The following is a 21899-nucleotide window of genomic DNA, read 5'->3' as shown; positions in this document are numbered from 1 at the left end:
TCCTCTCTCCACTGTTGAATGTCAGAGCTAACTTTGATTCCCTTAGGAGTCTAGTTACAGACTGCTGAGCTGAGTTCACTTTGGGTCAATAGTGCACCAGCACTGGGGCTCCCCTACTACTAGCTGAAATCACTAAGAGCTGAAATCACAAAAGAGCTAAAGCTATTTAAGAGCTGAGATCACTGAGGCTGTGTTAACTAGTGGGGGAGCCTGAAGCTAACTTAGCTTAGCGGGGGTGAGCGGAGCGGAGCGGCTGGAGGAGCAGCTAGCAGAGCAGAGCAGAGCCTTGTGGGAGTGGCCCAAGGGACGGCTGGAGCGGAGCGGAGCAGCTCACAGGTCGGTGAGCGGAGCGGAGCGGCTCACAGGTCGGTGAGCGGAGCGGAGCGGCGCGGCGCGGCACGGCTCACAGGTCGGTGAGCGGAGCGGAGCGGAGCAGCTGCCAGAGCAGTTCGTGGGACTGCGGGTGGAGTGGAGCAGTTCGTGGTGAAGGCTGTGGTGGAACCCCACGGAGAAGCAGCCGGGTGGCCTCGGATCACGTAAGGTGCCCCTTAACACCCTGCTCACCCCCCCCCCTTTGAACTCTGGGGCTGCACTGATCATGGACAGAGACTTTGGGGGGTTGTCGGACTTTTGGGACTTTTGTGATTCTTGGGTTGTTGGACCCAAGAGACCTTGGGATTGGTGGACTTTTGGGACTTTGGTGATTCTTGGGTCGCTGGTTTCAAGAACCAATGGGAGAGGACACGGCCCAATTTGCTGGGGTGGGTCTTCGCTCATGGTTTGGTCTAAAAACTCTAGTTGTGGTGTTTTTCCCATTTAATGCTGATGTTGTTTACCTCATGTTATTAAACATTTTCTGTTACACTCAGACTCCGTGCTTGCGAGAGGGGAAGTATTGCCTCTTAGAGGTGCCCAGGGGGTGGTATGTAATTGTCCCAGGTCACTGGGTGGGGGCTCGAGCCGGTTTTGCATTGCGTTATTGAAACGGAACCCCTAGATACAGAACCCGGCCCTTGTTGCTGCCAACTTAGATGGGCAGAAGGGTTACATCAACATCGCTATCCTCCGGTGGTCCTTCCATTGCCATGTCCTCGTATACAGGCTCTTCTTCCATTCCTATCTATAAAAAACAAAAATATTTAACCATCGATATTTATAAAACATTTGTAATTTGGCTTTCTCCAAATCCGACAATTTTTTTCGCACGTTATCCTTTCTCTTTTACAAATGGCTGTGGCTCCATAAAGTCTTCCTCTTTCTTTGGTTCAATTTCAGGATGAAACACGGGGTTCTGCAGCGGTCCTGCCTCGTTAGCAAAATAAGCGTAAAGAGGCCTTCTCTTCTGAACACGTACTGGTACACCCAGGGGAAATTCCGGCTTCTTGGCTTCTGTAGGCATCTTGTACATGGACATGTCTTTGTGTCTAGGCTCCCAGTTTTAAAGCCCCGCTCGCAAAAATACGTGTTTTTATACACATGGCCAAATGCTCATTGGTTAGAGTTTTTCAAATAACCCACTGTGCAATAGTTCATTTCTAAAAGGCTCTTGTTTAAAATCTTGGGACTACAGGATTGGTTTAAAAAGTGCATTCTGTGACCTAGCTGTAAAAGAACCTCTGATTGGTCCACCGAAAGGAGAGGCTAGTTTGCCAGGCTTGCCACCCAGAACAGCTATCATTTCACTACCAACGGTTGCTGGGGTAGGATGTTTCACTCTGCATGTGTTCAGTAACACAGACTCTCTAACTGCTTTATTTTTTCCTCTCTTTCTATTCTTGAATAACCTGCCTTTACCAGCCTCTCTCCTTACTCAATCACATCCAATAACCTTTCTTTCCTTTTTTTCTCTAAAACTTACTCAAACTTTCTTTTTTTCATCTTTAAACTCTCTCACTCTCTTCTTTCAACCTTTTTCTTTCAATGTATCCAAGCACAAACACACACAACACTTCCCCTAGTCAAACACCACACAAAATTTTCAAAATGGCCAACGATGCCAAACTTCGGCGCCAACGGAAACGGGGTGGGAAGGTGGGACATAAGCCCTAAATGGGGCATGGAAACTTGTCAAAAATGCATGGTGATGAATGGACCTGGACAAGATAGCACCTGGCCTAATAGAGCTTTCCATCTCTCACTTACCTGATTCTGTGACTAGGGCACATGCTCTAGAAATGCAGAACCTCTGGTGGGTCTGTTTGAGTGAGCAGATTGCTACATCACTCTGCAAGAGTCAAGCCTGCTGGTTTTTTAGCTGTGAATTCAAATTGAGAGAAATTCCAAAGCAACTTTTAAAAGCCTGTAGGCACTACTCTAATTGAAATAATTAATAATAATTAATAACTTCAAGTTAATTATAATGATGAGCATGTACTCCTTCTATCCCACACAAAAAACGTTATCTTTTAGTCCTGGCTGCTAGACTGCGTATCCCACCAATGCAAACCAAGAAAAAAGCAGTTAAGTGATTAAGCTCCCCATCTGTGTGGCTCTCATCAGCTCCCCTTCTTGCCCTCATCTCCCTCCCTCCCACAGCCTGTTTACCTCCACCCTTATCCCAAGCAACCAGCAGGCAGCCGTAACGCCAGCAAGGCTCATTTATTATATATGTACATGTGTTTTGATGATAAATCTAGGGTGGCTGTGGCTTTCCTCAAGTACATTGTATGTAGTGTTTTACCTGGTTCTGTATTACAGCCTGTCTACATTATCTATAGTGTCATGGAAACAGTGCAGCAGCTATGATGCTGTAGTGTAGACGATACCTATGCTGAGAGAAGAGACATCCAGTGAAACTAAGCAGTAACCTATTGGGCACTGTATGTACACAACGTGTAATTCAACTGTGGAACTCACTGCCACAGTATCTCATTTGGTCCATTAAGTTTTGCTGAATTTAAAAAGGATTTGGCATTTCTATGGCTAATAAGAACCTCTACAGTTACATTAAATAGCTTAAAAATGTATAAGAGCTATACAATCTCATGCTTCAGGACACAGAAACTTCCTCTGTGGAGAGATTATTCCATAATTGACTATTTAGAGGGATTTTTGCACCTTCCTATGTAGCATCTGATATTGGCCATTGTCAGAGACAGGATACTGGGTTAGAGGGACTTGGTTTGATTCTTCTGTTACTGTATACACAAATTCAATTGAATGGATCGCTCAGGACAAGTAAAAAGCTGTAGATTGAATTAGTTGCAGTGTGGGAGGTCTAGGTTGGATATTAGGAAACACTATTTCACTAGGAGGGTGGTGAAGCACTGGAATGGGTTACCTAGGGAGATGGTGGAATCTCCATCCTTAAAGGTTTTTAAAGCCTGGCTTGACAAAGCCAGGCTTTGATTTTGTTGGTGTTGGTCCTGCTTTGAGCAGGGGATTGGACTAGATGACCTCCTGAGGTCTCTTCCAACCCTAATATTCTATGATTTATGCAATATTTCTTGATTATAAGGAATAAAGCGAAAACTATGCTAGGACTTGGCTCATCAGTGGCTAAATTCCGCTATTGTTCCTAACGCAAGTGGTGCCGTGAAGTGAACAGAACTTCTTGTCTGGACAAGGTGGGCCCCATTTGCATATAGGTACATCCCAAGATACCCAGAGCTGCAAACAGAACCCCAGAGTTCAGACTCCCCATTCTTTTGCTCTAACCATATTCCACCGGGGTCCATTATTCAGCACCACATGTGCTGCAGTGGAATGTATCTATTATGCTGGGGCGGAGAAACTGAGAGAGGAAAATCCTCAACCAGTAACCTTGACTGATTCTCATATCCTGTGAGACAGGACTGGACACTAAAGCCCAGAGCCTGAAAGGTATTTGGTGCCCATTAAAATCAGCGATGTCTAAACCCCTAATTCCTTTAGCCTAGTCTGACTTTTTGTTCCAGCTTCCAGGATCCACTGGACTTGCCAGATCAAGGAGGTATTGAGAGTGAAGGAGGTGGGGGAGAGCAGGGAGAGCATGGGGCCGCTGGAGGAGATTGAGTTCTGGAGGAACTGCTGCACTGACCTGTCTGAAATCAGCAAACAGCTCTGCAAGCAGGGAGTGACGCACATCGAGTCTATCCTGGTGCTCTCCAAGTCCTCCTATATGGCACCCTTCCAAAGCCTTGCCAGACAGATACAGGAAGGGTTGGAGAGAGGGCAAGGCTGAGTGGGGAGCCCTGAGAGGAGTGGACCCGAGCTGTGTCCCCCTTTGGCCACCCTGTTGTAAAAACTTGTGCCAAATGTTGGCGTCCAAGGCTCATGAAAGGGAGGGAATCCCTACAGTAAACCCAATCTGTACAAAGCAACAGAGGGTCCTGTGGCACCTTTGAGACTAACAGAAGTATTGGGAGCATAAGCTTTCGTGGGTAAGAACCTCACTTCTTCAGATTCAAGTAATGGAAATTTCCAGAGGCAGGTATAAATCAGTATGGAGATAACGAGGTTAGTTCACTCAGGGAGTGTGAGGGGCTCTGCTAGCAGTTGAGGTGTGAACACCAAGGGAGGAGAAACTGCTTCTGTAGTTGGATAGCCATTCACAGTCTTTGTTTAATCCTGAGCTGATGGTGTCAAATTTGCAAATGAACTGGAGCTCAGCAGTTTCTCTTTGGAGTCTGGTCCTGAAGTAATTGTTATCTCCATACTGATTTATACCTGCCTCTGGAGATTTCCATTACTTGCATCTGAAGAAGTGAGGGTCTTACCCACGAAAGCTTATGCTCCCAGTACTTCTGTTAGTCTCAAAGGTGCCACAGGACCCTCTGTTGCTTTTTACAGATTCAGACTAACACGGCTACCCCTCTGATACTTGACACCAATCTGTACATGCACTGCTATTGTTCTAGTCTGGGGCTCTGCTCACATACAGCTCTGCCAATGCCCCTCAAGCCCTGGTGAGTGAATGCAGTTTTACTTTGATGCAGGAACCGAAAAGGCCTTGAGAGTTTAACTTGGACCTTGGAGCCCTGCAGGCAGAGCGTCCTGCTTTCACTCGGAGCCTAATAGACTCTGAGTCACCTTGTTCCTCAGGATTAGACTGCCTGCTAGAAACGCAGATGAGATGACCCTTTGGATTTTCACTTCAGGGTCTGAGTTTTTTCTCTCCCCCTGGTGATTGCTTTGCAGGATGGGTTTGAGCAAGTGCAGTCGAACTTCCAATTCTTTTCCATCCTGAAAGAGCTGTTCCAGGAGCTATCCACACTGGGTCCCAAAAACATCCCTGACAAGCTTCCCCACCTCATCAGCCTTGTCGCGTCATATGGGTCAACTCCCATACTACAATACCAGAGAGAGAATCACAGCCCTCTTCCTAAAGGTGGGGGGAGGGAGGGAAGGGTTATTGGGTTAGAGCAAGGAGGGGCTGGGAGCCAGGACTACTGGGTTCTATCTCTGGCTGTGGCAGGGGAGTGGGGTTTAGTGGTTAGAGCAGGGGGCTGGGAGCCAGGACTCCTGGGTTCTATTCCCATCTCTGGGAGGAGAATGGGGTCTACTTAGTTAGAGCAAGGATGCGATATAGCCCACCTAGGGACTATTCTTAGTCTCATCTGGCTTTGAACTTAACCAAGCTCTCTGCCTCAGTTACATCTGGTGGCAGCGAGTTCCTCAGGTTAATTATCCTCTGCCCAAAATAATTCCTTCCTATCGTTCTGATGTGTGTTGCCATTGAATCTCATGGAGAGCTAGTCTCTTTATTGCTAAGAATTGTTGCCCAGGAAGAGTCTGTTTACTTTAAGAGGTCAAGGCAGAGCTGTGCTGAGCCTTGAATCATTTCTCCTTAGATGAGCAACAAAATTATCCAGATGTGTTGCCAAGACATTTCCCTGGACCGGATTTTTGAGGGTTACATGGTATCCAGCAGACAATCTCTCCACGACTGTATCTCATGTATGACTGGATGGAAGGATTGTTACCTGCATGCAGCTCAAATGCATAACAGGTGGGTAGTGGGACAGCTCAATGTCTGTGTCCTGCAGAACCAGCAGGAGGATGTAAAGGGAATGCAGCAACTGGTGAAAGATCCCAGATTAGCTACTCCTCTGGATATCCCCAGGATGGGGACTACCTGGGTATTGGCAAGATGATTTCCCTCCTCCTTGTGTCAGCCCTGCTGTCAGACTGCTCTGGGGAGGAGGAGGGAGTTCTGTCTGTGTGGCCTGTTCAGTTCTTGGTATCTTGTCCAGACTGCCAAAAGGTGGGCCAGAGACATACAGCCCACTAGGGACAAACTGAAACCATCTTGGTGGCTGGGAGATGGGAATGAGTGGAACCAGTGAGCCGGATGGGAAAGGCCCTGTGTCCCATTCCCCTGTCCCCTAAACCAGCCAGTCCCTTCTGCTTGGCTCCAGCAGGGCCGGCTCCAGGCAGCAGCAGAGGAAGCACGTGCCTGGGGCGGTACATGCTAAGAGGCAGCATTCCGTCTATTCTTCGTGGCACAGTCCAATCTTTTTTTTTTTTTTTGTGCTTCTGCAGTTCGGGTTTTTTTTTTTTGTTGCTTGGGGCAGCAAAAATGGTAGAGCCGGCCCTGAGAACCGGGCACCGCTTCACCCCTCTACTCCAATGGAGTTACAGCTGATTTACACCCCCTGAGGATCTGTCCCATTAGCTACAATAGTGAGCATCTGAGTCGCACCAGATCAGGATCTGGCCCAGAGATGTAAATGAAGATATTGCTGATTTGCACCAGCTAGGGGTCTAATTCAGTGACTCCTGTGGAGCAACAGTCACTTTACACCAGCTGGGGATCTGTCCCTGCAGCTCCTCGGCCCAGCTGCCTGTCAGAGGATGAGGGGTTTTGCCCTGAGCCCAGCTCTGTCTGTGTCACTGTGCTCTCACTGCACAGAAGTAGCTGCCTGAGTCCCCCAGCTGGAAGTTGGTGATGTGCAGAGAGCTGTGTTTCCCATCTTCCAGGGGCTGCCCCACGAACTGCTGCTCGGTAGCGTTCTCCTGAGGGCTCACGGCCAGCAGGTGGGTCAGGCCTCGCCCAGGGAGCTGCTGGTACTAGTGGAAGGTTTGGTACTTGCTGGTGAAAGCGCAGGACAGTGTGGAGACCTCCCCTTCCCCAGTAACCAATGACCTGGGATTCTGATCCACTTGGGCTTCGCAGCAGGAGACTGGAGGGAAACAAAAGAACAGTTAAAATGTAGGTGAGAGTGTGTTACTTTGCCTCTCTACCTATCTGACCATTCTTCCCTATGTGCAATCTCCCTATCCTTCCCTCTGAAGCACACTTCCATCCATCTATTGTCCCATCCATTATCTCACTCTCTACCTAGAATCTTCCCCAGTCTTGAAAAGAGGCAAGAAACGCTAACAATGAACCCCAGGGCAATATGACTATTTAAATAGATCAGACACAAAGTTTGTCCCATTGGCAGCCTCTGTTTCCCATATATAGGTGCTGTAACTCTGAATCAAACAGAGCTGTGAACTGAATCAAATATGTTTTCAGTCACTTCTAGTTCAATGTCCTACAAGCGAAGCAGCTGGCTTGGAAGAGTCCAGAGTGTTCTGAGCAGAAACTTACAGTGCAAATGAAGAAAGACCAAGGGGATTTTCAGCTCCATGATTCTCAGGTGGGTGAGGTGAATTTCTAACACATGTAGCAACCAGGCACTCAGATGCAGTGGGTGCTTGGCTCATCTCTGCCTGATTTTTTTTTTTTTTTTAATTCTCAGACACAGCATGTGACACACACACCAGCCTAGGACCCTGTAGATGCCTCAGCTTGCTGACCTCAGCTGCCTTCTCAGAACTGTACAATCACAGTGTAGACATATGCACCCAACATGAGGCGATTCCTTGGGAATATCTGAACAACACCAGCTGCGATGAGGAAGAAGGGACTGTGACGTTATGAATATAATATCCCATTGAAAGTATGACACATGGCAGTTAAAGAGTTAAACAAAATCCTGCAGGCTAAGTGACCCAGAATCGAACTGTAGAGGCACGTGAGAATAGTATGCAAGTGATAATTGGAATTATTCAATGCTAGTTAGAATTTTGAAGTGCAAACCCGCATTGTTAGAGCACTAGAATAATATAATATATGGAGATATACCTATCTCATAGAACTGGAGGGGACCCTAAAAGGTCATTGAGTCCAGCCCCCTGCCTTCACTAGCAGAACCAAGTACTGATTTTGCCCCAGATCCCTAAGTCGTCCCCTCAAGGATTGAACTCACAACCCTTGGTTTAGCAGGATGATGCTCAAACCACTGAACAATCCCTCCCTGAATAGGTGTTTACTCAAGTTTTGTGATGTAAACAAACAATTCTTGTCTGTTACTATCGCTTTGACTCAAGATCCAAATGGAATATTAACATTTATGTTGAAACTTTATTGAAATAGTATTATTGTCAATATGTCTCTTTGAAGGTTGTGGTAACCTGTATATGAACTGTTTAATGGATAGATTACCCTATGCTAATTGCCAGTGATGTTAGGAAAACAAGGAGTCACATCAAAAGAGTATTTTACCCAGGACTGAATGGCCAAGCAGCTTCTGGAAATGTATAAAGACCCTGGGACAGGATCCTTTTTCATCTCATATCTGCTTGGATGCTCATGGGGAAAGTTGCAATCCACAAAGAATGAGATCCCAGAATTCCCGGTGCCCCATAATGGACATTGACTTAGTAGCTCTGGACTGATCTGAAAAGAACTGTCTGCATTTACAAAGCTCAATGACTCTATGTATCTGAACCTCAAGAATTAAATTCAAGTCTGTATGTAAATTGATTTTTTAACCAACACTAAATCTCTTCTTTTTTTTTAAATAAAATTTAGTTTAGTTAATAAGGATTGATTATAAGCATGTATTTTGGGTAATATTCAAGTTCTAAATTGACCTGTGTGGGTGGCTGATACTTTGGGATTGGAAGAACCTTTACTTTTATATGATGAAATAAGATTTTCAGAAATTGCCATCATACGTTTGACGTGTGTCTGGATGGAGGCCTGAGTCTGGGTACTTTAAGGGAACTGCATTGTTTGGATTTCTGAGTAACCACTGAGGTAATACAGAAGCTGTTTTGTGCTGGCTTGGTAAATCTAAATATTGGAATACCTGTAGATAAATCTCTGATAATTTTCATATGACTTTACATTGTGCCTCTTCGTATAACCTTGTAGTGGGTCTACCCACGTGTGACCTCTGTTTTCATGAAACTTTGTATCAAAGCCTCATATAGAAACCTTGTATTGATGAGCCTTGGTATATGGAAACTTTGTATCAAAGCCTCATATAGAAACTTTGCATTGCCCTTGGTATAATGTTATAGCCCCTAAGGATAGAATAAGATAGAAGAAAAATATCTTTTTACTAGCAGTAGAACAAGATCTCCCCCCCTCCCTTAATCAATTGCCCTGTTGAATGAATGAGGTGTGGATGAGCAAGGCATGGAAGGCAGCACCTCCAGACAGCCTCAACCATTGGAGAGGGGCTGGGAGCCAGACCCAAGGACAATAAAATGTGTCAAGTGGGCTCATTAAAGACAAACAGACATACTGACGGCCTTGGGGTTAGAAGCAAGCACCTTCTTTTGGAAACACCCTCTTTGCAGCATTGGGACAACACCCAGAAGAAAGCAGCACAAAGGACCAATGGACATAGACACAGATTTTGAATCTGGTATAGATTTGCATGAGAGGGAAGCTGCTATCAAAGGGGCTGACAAAGGCGGTGCTGTAGTCATAATGAACAGGTCGGATTATGAACAGGAGGCTGCCAGGCAACTCTCCAAGACCACATTCTACAGGCCACTATCCTCTGATCCCACTGAGGAATACCAAAAGAAACTACACCATCTGCTCAAGAAATTCCCAGCTGCAGTACGGGAACAAATCTACATGGACACACCCCCAGAACCCTGACCAGAGGTATTCTATCTGCTACCTAAGATCCATAAACCCGGAAACCCTGGACGCCCCATCATCTCAGGCATTGGCACTCTTACAGCAGGATTATCTGGCTATTTGGACTCTCTCCTCAGACCCTACTCTACCAGCACTCCAAGCTATTTTTGAGACACCACCGACTTCCTGAGGAAACTACAATGCATTGGTGTTCTTCCTGAAAACACCATCCTGGCCACCATGGATGTAAAAGCACTTTACACCAATATTCCACATGAGGATGGACTACAAGCTGTCAGGAACAGTATCCCTGATGAGGCCACAGCACGCCTGGTGGCTGAACTTTGTGACTTTGTCCTCACCCACAACCACTTCAGATTTGGGGACAACTTATACCTTCAAGTCAGTGGCACTGCTATGGGTACCCGCATGGCCCCACAGTATGCCAACATTTTTATGGCTGACTTAGAACATCGCTTCCTCAGCTCTCGTCCCCTAGTGCCCCTCCTCTACTTGCGCTACATTGATGACATCTTCATCATAGGGACCCACGGAAAGGAGGCCCTTGAAGAATTCCACCTGGACTTCAACAATTTCCACCCCACCATCAACCTCAGCCTGGACCAGTCCACACAAGAGATCCACTTCCTGGACATTACAGTGCAAATAAGTGATGGTCACATAAACTCCACCCTATACCGGAAACCTACTGACCGCTATGCGTACCTACATGCCTCCAGCTTCCATCCAAGACACATCACACGATCCATTGTCTACAGCCAAGCCCTAAGATACAACCGAATTTGCTCTAACCCCTCAGACAGAGACAAACACCTACAAGATCTTTATCAAGCATTCGTAAAACTACAATACCCACCTGGGGAAGTTAGGAAACAGATTGACAGAGCAAGACAGGTACCCAGAAATTACCTACTACAGGACAGGCCCAACAAGGACAATAACAGAACACCACTGGCCATCACATACAGCCCCCAGCTAAAACCTCTCCAGCGCATTATCCACGATCTACAACCTATCCTGGAAAATGATCCCTCACTCTCACAGACCTTGGGAGGCAGGCCAGTCCTCGCTTACAGACAACCCCCCAACCTGAAGCAAATACTCACCAGCAACTACACACCACACCACAGAAACACCAACCCAGGAACCAATCCCTGTAGCAAACCTCGTTGCCTACTCTGTCCCCATATCTACTCTGGCGACACCATCAGAGGACCAACCACATCAGCCACACCATCAAGGGCTCATTCATCTGCACATCCACTAATGTTATATATGCCATCATGTGCCAGCAATGCCCCTCTGCCATGTACATTGGCCAAACCGGACAGTCCCTCCGCAAAAGAATAAATGGACACAAATCGGACATCAGGAATGGTAACATACATAAGCCAGTAAGTGAACACTTCAATCTCCCTGGTCATTCTATTACAGATTTAAAAGTCACTATCATTGAACAAAAAAACTTCAGAAACAGACTTCAAATAGAAACAGCAGAACTAAAATTCATTTGCAAATTTAACACCATTAATCTGGGCTTGAACAGGGACTGGGAGTGGCTGGCTCATTACAGAAGCAGCTTTTCCTCCCCTGGAATTGACACCTCCTCATCTATTATTGGGAATGGACTACATCCACCCTGATTGAATTGGCCCTGTCAATACTGGTTCTCCATTTGTGAAGTAACTCCCTGCTCTCCATATGGGCCTGGTCCACACTAACCCCCCACTTCGAACTAAGGTATGCAAATTCAGCTACGTTAATAACATAGCTGAATTCGAAGTACCTTAGTTTGAACTTACCGCGGGCCCAGACGCGGCAGGCAGGCTCCCCCGTTGATGCTGCGTACTCCTCTCGCCGAGCTGGAGTACCGGCGTCAACAGCGAGCACTTCCAGGATCAATCCCAAAAGATCGATTGCTTACCGCCGGACCTGGAGGTAAGTGTAGACCTACCCCATGTGTGTCAGTATATAATGCCTGCATCTGTAACTTTCACTCTATGCATCCGAAAAAGTGAGGTTTTTACTCACGAAAGCTTATGCCCAAATAAATCTGTTAGGCCTTGGCTACATTCGCGGATTCACAGTGCTGCCGTGGCAGCACTGCCGCGGCAACGCTGTGAAGCGCGAGTGTAGTCACGCCGCCAGCGCTGCAAGAGCTCTCTCGCAGTGCTGCGAGTGCTCCACCTCTCTGAGGGGAATAGCTTGCAGTGCTGTGAGCGAGCGTGCAGCGCTGCAGGCACTGATTACACTGGCGCTTTACAGCGCTGCACTCGCTGCGCTCAGGGGGGGTGTTTTTTCACACCCCTGAGTGCAGCAAGTGCAGCGCTGTGAATTGCCAGTGTAGCCAAGGCCTTAGTCTTTAAGGTGCCTCCAGACTCCTTGTTGTTTTTGTAGATACAGACTAACACGGCTATCCCCGATACTATAAAAGTGAGGTGTCTTGCAGAGGACCCCGGGTCTCGTCTTGTCAACATGGGAGCATCGATCCGGATCGGCAGAAGCCCGGCTCCACCCCCTCCCCCATCTAACTCACCTGGCCAGTGAAGTTAAGGGGAGCAACTAATTGGTAACAACAACAAGACGGAGTGTGTTTGTGTGTGTATGTGAGTGCATGAGTGTAATATAAATCATATGCATATGATACAGTGTTAATGAATACATGTATTACTAATAAATGTGGCATTTTGCCTTATTCCCCCTGAAAAGATCTTGTGCAGTACTTTAAGTGCAACATATCCACCAGCTTTGGGGGTTTGTCTGCCCTGTTTGGGGTGCGTTTCACCCTGATTGAGTGACCTCAGTTGGCTCCCATGGGCATCATTTTCACAGGGACCAGTGGCTCTAATGCTAGCCAAGGCCTGGGTTCGTGTCCTTCCTCCACCACAGGCATTCTGGGTGGTTTTGGGCAAATCACTCAGGGCCGTTTTTAAAGGGTTGCCCAGTGGGATTTTCAGATGCACCCAGGGCCCCTAAATCCCATTGATTTCAAAGGCTGTTTGGCACCAAGGCACTTCTGAAAAATCCCACTAGGTACCTAGAGCCCTTTAAAAATCTCCCTCTCTGTGCCTCAGATACCCAGCTGTAAAATGGGGGTAACAGCACTTTCCCACCTCTCACAAGTGTTGTGTGGACCCACAAAGTGAAGATTGTGAGGTGGGTAGATACTGTGATAATATGGCCAGAGAAATACCCAATGCAGGCAGTTTTAGGCTGGAATGGTCAAAGATTTCTGAGGGAGTTAGTAGCCCAATTTTCCTTGAATTCCACTGGGAGTTGAGCAACTAATTCCTTTGGGCTCCTTTGAAAATATTTTAAAAGGTGCTGTTCTCTCCCTCCTCCCCTCTGCCCCCATCCAAACCCTGCAGTATCTCAGCACCACACAGACATGAATGGATTTAGCCTGGGATTTTCAAAGGAACCAAAGGGAGTTAGGAACCCATGTCCTGTTGAATTTCAGTGAAGTTTGGCCACCTAGATCCTATAGGTCTCTTTGGCAACCCCAACCTCAGCCTCACAATGGCACGTTTCTTGAGGTTTTTGTGAGGTGAAAGGGTCTGGCAATGGTTATTTTGAGTCAGGGGAAATGGGGCAGATTTTCAAATATTTCTGATACTAAAGAGGCCAAAAATAACCAGGTTGCAGCAGATAAGTGTGTGTGTGTGTGAGAGAGAGAGAGGAGAGTTGTGTTTGAGTCTTTGAGAGTGCGTGTTTGATCTGCATGTGGGTGAGTTTGGTATGTGTGCTAGCTTGTGTGTGCATGAGTGTGTCATTTTGTGTGTGTGTGAATGAGAAAATCTGACGTGTGTGAGTGATTGTGTGGGTGTTTGATCTATGTAAGAGAAACTTTGGTATATTTGTGATTCTGGGTGTGAGTGGCTTTGTGTGCGTCAATTGTGAGTTCACATATGTATGAATTTGATGTCTGTGAGAGAGAGGGAAAGAGAGAGATTTTATGAGTTTGTGTGTGTGACAGAGATTTTTGTGTGTCTTTGAAACACATAAGTAGCAGTATGTCCAAACAACATTCCAATGCCCAGGTTGAAATGAGGATGTGACTTTATATTTGATAGTAAAACTGTGGTGGAAAACTCCTGCCCAATTTTTCATTAATTCCTGCAGCTGTCAAATTGAAACGAAATGGCCACCAGATGGCAGCACATGATCACAAGCCCGGTTGCTTTCAGCCCAGGGTATGCCCCATTTTTATTACATTTTCTTTTCAGATCAACCCAGCAGGGCCTGAGGCAGCTCTGCTATTTTGTTCTCGGTTTTAGGTGACGTGGAACCATTTAATTTCAATGCAGTTTATAGTTCCTTATGACTCGAAATCACAGGCTGAGATTTTGAAATCAGCCTAAGTGAATTAGATGCCTGATTCCCATTAAAATTAATGCAGACTGAGCATCCATATTGTGATTTCCGAAACCGCCTAAGGGATTTAGATGTCCAAGCTCTCTCTTGAATTTTAAGTGCGGATTAACTGTCAACCCAGGATGGAATTTCAGCTGGGATTTCCGAAGGAGCCTAGGGGAGTTAGATGCCAAGCATACATTGATTTTGAACAGAATTGGAGTCCCTAACTGCCAAGGAACCCATCCCAGCTTCCCCCCCCCCATGAGATATTAATAGATTCTTTGATTCATAGATCCTAAGGTGCGAAGAGCTAGTGATCATCTAATCTGAATTCCTGCATTAACAAAGGCCAGAGAATGATACTTGGGATTCCTGCACCCTCCCAGCCCATATCTTGTGGTTGATGTAGAGAAGAGACACCCAGTCTTGATTTAAAGATTTCAGATGATGGAGAATCCACCATCTCCCGGGGTAAATTGATTCAATGTTTAATTACCCTCACTGTTAAAAATGTGCACTTTCTTTCTAGTCTTTTAATTTGTTTCATTCTGGCTTCCAGCCATGGAATCTTATTCTCTCGTTCCATCTCCACATTGTGGTGCCGCCTTTTCCCAGAAATCAGGAAGAGTTTTTCATCTCCAGGAAGCCAGCTGTAACAGATCTCACCTCCACTTCATAGCCCTCCCCAACACACACCACCACAGACCCCTTTCCTGCCTTTGGTCTCTTCCTAACTTCACCTGCAGGAGTCAGTTTCTTACAGTAGCGGAGAAGTGTCAGATTTTTGTTCAGGGCTCCCTATGAATTTCAACACTGTGTCTCTACTGAAAGCGCAAAAGTATATGGCCACGTCCCCCAACTCCAGAACCGTGATCCTCAAACCGATGGAGCTTTTGGACTTCTCCAAATTAACAGAGAATCTCTCCCCTGCCTCCTTCCTCTTTGTTCTTCCTGATTGTTGCTAAGAAAGAAAAATAAGGCATTCCCCGCGGGGCTGTTTGTACCCAGGGCCGGCTCCAGGCACCAGCCTTCCAAGCAGGTGCTTGGGGCGGCAATCTGCAAGGGGCGGCAGTGTGTTTTTGTCCCCAAGCAGTGCACCGAATTGCTGCCGTGGACGGCGAGGGCAGTCCGTGTGCCTTTAGGGCGGCACGCACGTTTCCGTGGTGGCAGCAATTCGGTGGCATCTTCTATGTTCAGCTGCCCGCAGCGGCAATTCGGCGGTAGCTTCTGTCTTCCGGCTGAAGACAGAAGCTGCCGCCAAATTGTCGCCGCCTCAGAAATGCGCATGCCGCCCTAACGGCGCACGGACTGCCCCCGCCATCCGCGGTGGCAATTTGGCGCGCTGCTTAGGGCGGCAAAAACAGTAGAGCTGGCCCTGGGCTCCAGCCTCCCTTCCCTGAGTCTCCTGAGCTGTAAAAACCAGAATCTATCATTATGATTAGGGATGTCAGGTTTAAGTGTGGGCCTGGTCCTTCACAATTAAGTCTAAGTGTTACTTGTCTGCTTCAGGTTTGTAGAGCTGGATCAATATTTTGTATGACAAAGACATTAACACCCAAGCAGCACCGAAACCTGGCAAATACAGCTGAATGGGGATTATGTACTTGAGCTTTGCTCTCAGGGTCTGTGATCTCCCCAGAGCTCCTGGGTAAGATAATCTCCCTGTGTCTTCCTACAGCACTGTCTCCCTGTCAGTGGGAAGAGATTCTGGGGCATCTCAAAGGCTGTGAGCTCTTCCATCCTTTCCTGGGGCTCTCTTGGGAGGGGGAGCAGAAAGAGGGTCTGCAGGCTTGATGTGCCCTTTGGGGGCTGATTCTTAATTCAAATAATATGCATTTGCAAAATCCTGCCCTGGGATTCATGTCCCAGACCCCAGAGCTAGGAAACTCTTGGAGACATTCCTATCCCTTGTGCCAGCAGGGCACTGCCTTCTGTCCCCAGAGCGCTGCTCTGCCTTTTCTGCAAGGCTCTGGATGATAAACATGCTGCTGACTCTGAGAAGCAACGGAGATAACATGCCCACCTAGGAGAATCTACTCCCTATCTCGGTGCCTGCCTCTGAGGCAGTTGTTGGGCATGACAAACATTTTCTCCTTCAGCACTTCTAACAGGCTTTCCGAGAAAGGCTGGGTTCTGGACCAGACTAGCCCTTGTTCAGCACTGTAAAGACCTCCTGGCAGGGCCGTCCCTAGCTATTTTGGTACCCTATGCAGCCCCCCTGTGGGGGAGGATGGGGGGGCTGTGTAGGGCCCCAGGCCTCCACGGGGGAGAGTGCGGGGGGGCTGGCCCCAGGCCTATGCAGGGGAGCTGTGTGGGGCCCTGCACCAAGCCTCCACGGGAGGAGGTGGGGCTGGTCCCAGGCCTCCGTGGTGGACAGGGGGGAGGGGGGCTGGCCACTTCCTGTGGGAAGTGGAGTGACCCGGCCCCAGCTTGCTCCGCTTCCCTGGCTCCCAGGCTGGGGGGGAGGGCAACCGTCCCCCAGCACTCGCTGGCAGCACGGCTGGGAGCCAGGGGAGCGGAGCAGGCTGGGGCTGGGTCACTCCACTTACCATGCGGTGAGTGCAGGGTCGGGCCTGGCTGCAATCTTCAGGGGAGTGGGGGCGGGGCTGGGGCTGGGGCGGAGCAGGGGCAGGGTGGGGCAGGAAGAAGCGGGGCTGGGGCAGAGTAGGGGTGTTGGCCCTGGGGAAGAGCCGGAGCAGGGGCTGGAGCAGTACGCAGCTGCGCAGGGCACCAGGAAATTGTTCACTACACAGCTACCTACTTTGCCTATGGGTAAGGATGGCCCTGCCTCCTGGAGGTATGTGGAAGTGGCACATGATTCCTCCATTGCGGTGACAGGACTAGGGACATGGCCTGGCATTGCCCTGTGGGATGATAATCTCATTGCAGCATTGGCACCCTGGCATCGTTGTGAGAGGAGGCTGCATCTCAGCCTGACAATTACTGGTGTTCATTTGCTTTGAGCCAACAGCTGCTCTCACGCACCAGGACAAATCCATCTGTTTCCATGACAGAGCAGTTTGGCGCTCAGTGTTTTGTACAGTGCCTGAAACAAATACCAGGAGCTGTGTAGGGATCGTTAACAGCTCAGTGCCTGGCATCAAACACTCCTCACACTGAAAGCACAATAGCGTTCAGCCCAACATGATGTAGGGAGCTGTGGGGAGGTACACAACCCTGTGTGACAGTGGAGAGCCCCACCCAGGAGGTAGACAGCCCTGGGTGGTGGTGGGAACACAGCCTTCTGCATCAGCTGGAGTTTTCAGAGTGTCTGATCGTCCCTGCTGCTCCAGGTAGATTTCATTACAGTGCCCCATTCTGGTGGTGATGTGTGGAGAACATTGGCAGACGCTCCTTCCCCGCAACACATGCAACGTCATCACATCATGTCATGCTGCCCTGCATGCATTCAGGGCTCCCGCATTGTTCTGCAGACTCAGGCTGCTGGGGTGCAGGCAGCCCCAGGTCAGCTGTGCGTGTGTCTACACTTCAAACTCTGCAGCAGTGCTTCAGTGAAGGGGTTCTCCAATTGGTGTAGGCACTTCTCCTCACCGAGAGGTAGTAGCTAGGTTGAAGGGAGAATTCTGGCTTCACTGGGGTTAGGTCGGTTTAATTTTGGTGCTCAGAGGTTTGGATTTTTCACACCTCTGAATGTCATATTGACTTAATTTCCTAGTGTAGACCAAGCCTTTGACTTTACATTGTAAGATCTTTGGGACAGGAACTGTCTTTTGTAGTCTATGGTTGCACAGCACCTAAGCACAATGGGGTCCTAGGACGAGCCTGGGGCTCCTTGGTGCTAGGACAAGACAAATGAGTAGCTGAAAGCCCGTGCTGTTACATGGGTGTGGCAGTTGGGACAAGTAATCCAGTATGTGTCTCATACAGCCAATTAAATTGTTGCATGCAAATTAGCTGTAAAGTAAGGGTGATGGTTGAATCATAGAATTGTAGGGCTGGAAGGGATCTGGACAGGTCATCTAGTCCGGTCCCCTGCACTCAAGGTGGGACTACGTAATAACTAGACCTTCCCTGACAGTTGTTTGGTTGAGTTATCTCTGATACCACGGACTCTTGGCATGGCATAGATATATGCCTTGCTTTGCACGGGTGTAATTCATAAAGTCAAAATAGCTGGGACCTTAAAAATTGGGTGGTAACAGACGGCAAAACCCAGTGATGATTGAACCTAGTGATATTCTGAACAGAAAGAGCTCCCAAGCATGCTTGTAGGTGTTTCCATCCCTCCTCACTGACTCAACAGACATTCAAGGCTCCAGAGTGAAACACAGACGGGTGACAATCCTGGAGTTTTATTATATAGATAACAATAATAATATCAAGGTGGGTGGCTGCTCTGCCAAGATGGGGTGGGGTTGAACTACATCTCCCAGCAGCCACTAGGTGCTCCCACAGCCTAGAAATGTGTCTGCTGAGGTAACAGGTCAATGGGGATGAGGGTGGGATTCATGCAGAGCAATGGGAAGACAAACCCGATAACACTGCAGTGCACTTGCCAATAGGTTTGCGACTGCCAGCAGCACTTTGCCCACTGGGAGGATGGGAAGCAAACCCCATTGCCCTGTTTCTTTGGACACCGGTGTCCCCAGATGACCCGGAACCTGCTGGAGATAGAGAAAACCTTTCAGAAGCACCTGCACACCCTGCGGAACATGAAGGGTGGGATCCTGGATGTGAAGAACACATTTTTGCATGAGGATTTTAACCGGGGAGAGGGGCCTTCTGCTCACAGGGCCTGGTGGCAGAGTCTTCCCCCTCTGACAGCTCTCGCAGTGGGAATGGGGTCAGCCCAGTGTGCTCCCTTCCTCTGTGCTGAGACTGCTAAGGATGGTGCCAGCTGCATGGGTCAGGCCTGGATAGGCACCGGTGACTAAGAGCATTGGCAGGGACCTGACTTGGTAGTGACAGATTGGGCCCGTTTCCTACCCTCGTGGCGAGCAGTGGAAGAAAGGGGCTGTGCAATCAGCTCTGTGTCACAGAGGCACTCCCTCCCGTATTGTCAGGTAGAGAGGGCAGGAGGTTACAGATGGATCCGCTGTCACAGAGCAAGGGACAGTGAATGAGAGTGGAGAGTTAGTTAACTCCTGGGTGGGGCCGGTATGTTGCAGAGGGTGACTGTCCCTCTTGTTCCCTGCTGTCAGCTTCCAGGAAGAGGGGAGACTGTGAGTGGTAGGCATGCTTGGAAAAGTGGAGACATGGCTTGTTGTGTGTGTGTGCAGGGCTGGCTCCAGGCACCAGCAAAGGAAGGGGCGGCACTCTGTCTGTTATTGGGGCAGCTTGTCCGGGTCTTTGGCGGCAATTCAGCGGTGGGTCCTTCACTTCCTCTCTTCCTCTTGGGCAGCAGCTCAATCGGGTTTTTCTTTTTCTTTCTTTTTTTTTTCTTCTTCACCACTCGGGGCGGCAAAAAAGCTGGAGCCGGCCCTGTGTGTGTGCGTGTGTGTGTACAAGAGCTGTCACTATGTCCTGGCCAGTTGGGGCTCCCTGCTCCTAGCCAGCAGTGTTGTTCCAGCAAGGTGGTGGCGAGTTTGTGCCTCTGTTTACTGTCCTACAACACCTTTTCCCTTCTCGCTGACAATCCCCACTGCCCTGTGACGCGAGGTTCCACTCTGGTGTCAAAGACCTGGAGGTGATGACCCAAAACCTGATCACCTCGGCCTTCGAGATGGTGAGGGATGTGGAGCATGGCATGGGGATCCAGGACATCTTCCATCACCTGTCCGCACGAGAGGTATGGTGCCAAGGCGGCAGGGCAGGCCCTGTCAGAGCACTGTGTCCTGAAGACGATTAACCTTTCCAGACACAGATGCCAAACTCCTAGCCAGCTATTGACTGGATAGCTGGGAAGTTTGGAAGCTCCTGGAATGGGGAAGCAGGGGGCAGCTCCAAGATTGGGGTGTCAGTGAGGAACACCCTCTGGACCAGGTGCTTCTGAGTGGGAGCAGTTCTCAGACATGGCAGTTAGGGGGTGCATGCTCCTAGACCGGCTTCTTGTGAGCTGTGGGAGGGCTACTCCCAGACTGGTTAGTTGGGGAGTAAGGGAGTGTTGTTAACAGCGCCCAGGTTATGTCAACGAGTGCATCTTCCAGATGAAGTGGGGGGACCAGCCCCTGGATGGGGAGTGGGTTGCTGGTGCAGTTGTTGCATTGCATGGGCTAGTGGCTTTGGCCCAATGCCTCACACCCCTCTGGGGCTCAGCTGGCCTGTTTCCTCCCCTAAGCCATTAAGCTCACCTTTGACAAGAAAGCTGTGGATGTCTACCTGCTGTTCAACAGAGAGCTCTCCCTGGTCAACAAAGAGCCGAGCAAGAAGCTGCCGTTCCTGCTGCCACACATGTGCCATTATTTGGGCCTGGCGCAGGGGCTGCGGCCTCTGCGCTGGTTCATCGAGAAACCCCTAAATTAGTATCGCACGTCCATGGCAAGATCCTTGTTCCAGCTGTCCATCTCTCCCTGTCTCATGCCCCCATGTCAGGGGCCTTTTCTATCTGTCAAATGGGACAGAGCTCTCCTTGGGGGCCTGTTAGCACTGCCTCATAATCAGCTGCAGAGGTGGCTCTTGGAGAGACATAAGAAAGCTCCTTTATCCCAAAGTCTGCTTGTCAGAGAGAGAGGGCAGGACTGAAAACCCAGCTGACTCCTGGGCACTAGAGAAACCAATGTACCCATCTAGCCCAGTATCCCTGCATTCCTGATGCATCAGGTCAGATCACTCGTCCTTGTAGTTTAGCATCCCTGCCTTCACACAGCACCAGCCCAGATAAATGGTTCATCTCGTCTGATATCCCTGCCTCTGATAGGGACAATACCTTTTGCTTCAAGGTGTAACATGCCACCCCCTTTCAGGCCAACGCTATCCTGTGTTGCTTGGGGGAGTGTGTGTGTGTGAGTGTGTATGTTCGACACCATCCCGCTGTTCAGCCGGGGACCACCTTACTTCCTGTACCTTGAAGACTTGGAATTTCTGCCCAAGCAATTGTCATGGAAGATGTTGTTTTCATTCATCTAACTACCTCGTCTGTTTTTGACTATTTGCCTCAATAACATTCTCTGTCAGTGAGTTCCTTTGACAGGTTTAATTATACGTTGTGTAACAACAAAACAGCATTTCCAGCATCAATCACAAAACCTCCAGTATGTGCAGGCTTCAAACTGCCAAATCTAGGTCTGAAAATCACCTCTGCCTTTCTTACCTGTCCAGCTCAGGGCTTGGCATTCTGGGGCTCACCTCTCCTCTGTCTGGCAAACACCTTGTGGCTCATGTTTCTCTGCCCTGCATTAGGTGTTAGTCATACAATCATGGGCTGCATCAGCCATGGAACATAGGTCTTTTTGGTACGCAGGAACTGATTGTAGAAATACCTCCTGCTCATATTTCTCATCCTGAAGGATCTCAAAGCACTTTACAAGCTATAGACTTGCAATGATCGCTTAACATACCATGGAAAGGCAGTTTCCCTTGGGAGCATTGCAGGAGTTTGCCAGTCACACACCAGTGTTGCACAGGGGTAGTTAACCCAGCATTGAAATGCAGCTGCCTCTGGTGTGGGACATAGGTGCTGTTTAACTGTATTGCTGCTCAGCAGTTTAAAACAGGACGCAAAGGAGAAGCCTGTTGCCGGCTGAAATTACAGGAGGAATCACCCAAGTTGGCA

At 48.6% G+C, this 21899-nt stretch overlaps 1 pseudogene; it reads left to right on the top strand.

Annotated features, from left to right (window-relative positions):
* The first annotated feature begins 1993 nt into the window (after nt 1–1993).
* Nucleotides 1994–20650, top strand: LOC101936883 (dynein axonemal heavy chain 2-like; annotated as a pseudogene).
* Nucleotides 20651–21899: the final 1249 nt, after the last annotated feature.

Source organism: Chrysemys picta, chromosome 2 (assembly GCF_011386835.1).
Source record: "Chrysemys picta bellii isolate R12L10 chromosome 2, ASM1138683v2, whole genome shotgun sequence".
Lineage (NCBI taxonomy): Eukaryota > Metazoa > Chordata > Testudines > Emydidae > Chrysemys > Chrysemys picta.
Note: the sequence above shows the minus strand (reverse complement) of the source record. Positions and strands in the feature narration are given on the sequence as shown.